The sequence below is a fragment of the Nannobrachium achirus genome (assembly GCF_963921795.1).
Source record: "Nannobrachium achirus genome assembly, chromosome: 6".
Classification (NCBI taxonomy): Eukaryota; Metazoa; Chordata; class Actinopteri; order Myctophiformes; family Myctophidae; genus Nannobrachium; species Nannobrachium achirus.
Window position 1 is genome coordinate 37,101,495 of NC_137815.1, and position 2,500 is coordinate 37,103,994.

General features: G+C 43.4%; 1 protein-coding gene across 1 annotated transcript in view; it reads left to right on the forward strand.

Annotated features, from left to right (window-relative positions):
- The window catches only part of LOC308287859 (plexin-A1-like), a gene marked incomplete at its 5' end in the record, with an annotated part of 234,475 nt that overhangs the window by 208,487 nt on the left and 23,488 nt on the right, over positions 1–2,500 (forward strand). The window lies entirely within an intron of this gene.

Genomic DNA, 2,500 nt, shown 5'->3' on the forward strand with positions numbered 1-2,500 from the left:
TTGGCCTTAGTTTCGCTTGTGTGTACAGAACATCACTTTGGTTGCCTTGTATGCCTTGTCAAACCATGCTTACACACACACACACACACACACACACACACACACACACACACACACACACACACACACACACACACACACACACACACAGAATGATTGGCTGGACAGTCCAGGTGCCCTGAACCTGTCTGTCCCCTGCTGTCATCACTGTCTGGAAGACGACAACACGATGGATGGAGGCCGGGACAGAGGGAGGGCCAGAGGGAAGAGGAGGAGAGAAAGAGAGATAAAATAGGAGAGTTTGTAGAAGAGACTAAGAACAGAGGGATGAAATAGAGCTGTGTGTGTGTGTGCGCGTGTGCGTGTGTGAGGATGGGAAAGATGGATTGGTCATTAGCAGACGGAGCATAAGAGGCAGTGAACAGAGGGATGGGATAGACAGAGAGGGGAACACAGTTGGAAAAGAAAGAGGGAGAGAAGGATGGATTGGGAGATGGAGTCAGACAGAGAGGAAAAACAAGCGTGGATGGATGGATTGGCGATGGCTTAAGAGGGGGAGAGGCTTTTTATTTTAAGCGCGCTCCAGTTAACCGTGCAGTCCAACAGTGTTTGAAGAGAGATGTCGGGTTTATGACCCAACAAATATTTTAGACAAACATAGAAAATGGAGCGCGCCGGTTGCTGGCCTGAAAGTGTGTCGACCATATAATTCCAACATCCCTGGTTCGATTGCCAGATGAAGACCTTCGTTGCAAGTCCTTCACCCTCTTTGCCCTTAGTTTCTTGTCTAAATAAAGCAAAAACTGACATAGAAAAAGTTATAGAACCAAACGTACACCAGCCAGAACAGAACATAACCAAAAATGAATAAAAGATAAAAGCACACTTTCGTCATTAAACAACAAGTGTCAGGGGTCAAAGAGAAGCAACCTAAAACGACTAAATTAAATTAAAGAAGTAACAAATAAAGAGGACGAAATGAGACAGAGGGACAGAGGATTGAACATGGGCAGAAGGGCGGAGGAGAGATTGTATGAAGGAACAATGGAAGGAGAGACCGATGGATAAGAGTAGAGAGGGAAGACAGATTAGAGAAGATGCAGAAAGAGCAGGGTGAAGGGATAGATAGATGGTAGAAGAGAAGGGTGACCTCTGAGGTGTCACTTTGAGCGAGGGAGGAGAGGAGGACAGGAAGAGACAGACAGGCATGGAGTGACACAACCATCTGTTAGTCTAGGTTCTGGTCTATTTGTTTGTGCGTGTGTGTGTGTGTGCGTGTGTGTGTGTGTGTGTGTGTGTGTGCTGGTGCCTTCTGGGTGACGCCACACGCCCGCACAAAGGCGCGCTAATATAACGTTGTTGTCGGGCAGAAACCTTGTATTTCCACATTTACCTCGATGAATGCCTGCCTAGATACATTCCAAACCGCCGCCCCCCCCCCTCAGGTCTTCCAGTGCAGACCTGCTCGATGTGCCTAAAACGACATATTAAAAAATATGGTGAAGCAGCTTTCTGCTTCTATGGACCGACAGCTTGGAATAAACTCCCACTACACCTAAGACAGGCAGCCTCTGTGGATAGCCTTAAAGCACAGCTCAAGACCTATTTCTTTACTCTTTTGCTTTTTGTGAGCTTGTAGATCAGATAGTTTCAGCACACAACAAATTATAAATTAAGCATTGAAATTAAGCAGGAATTTCATAATCCTAAAGTAACCTTTGTGCTGAGACTGACGTTCTATTTTCTTTTTTATTCTTCCTTTTATCTTTCTCTCTCTTTTTGTGTTATCTCCACCTCCATATTTTCCTTCTGGCAGATATTTTTGTTTTTGTATTTTTGTTTACGCTACTTTGAATTGCCTTGTTGTTGAAATGTGCTTTAACTTGTTTTGCCTTACAATGATTATTTTATTCTGTAGCCTCACTGAAAATTGAAAAATTGTATTACTGTATGCGTGGACAGACTGGACACATCAACAGTCAGACATCAACAGTCAATTCAACATGTGCTGTAATGCATTGCTAAATGGTTTTTCACATTATAATTTAATTTAATTGTGGTTTACCCTTTGCCATTCTGTATTTATTCAATCCAACCCCAATCCTTTTTTCCCCAAAGCTGCTTAACAAAATAAATGTGTACTGTAGCTACATTCGAGGGCTACATTCCAGAGACTTTGAAAGAAAAGAAAAAGAAAAGAAAAAACAAACTCATCATTGCCATAACTTCAACATTCACTGTTGACATTCAAACTAAAGACGGTGCTGTCTATTGTTCTTCATATCTGCTGGCCTGGAATGGCTGGGGGCGGGGATTATGTTTTCGCCCCCGAGTCCGTCTGTCTGTCTGTCTGTCTGTCTGTTAATCTCATGCACCGCTGTACTCCTACAGATTTGCTCCAAAACTCTCACAAATGGGTAAACATTCTCTCTGGAGTCATGTGATCAAGCTGCCAAAAGAATGCCACAGATCCTGAACAATACATTTTAATCACGCTTTG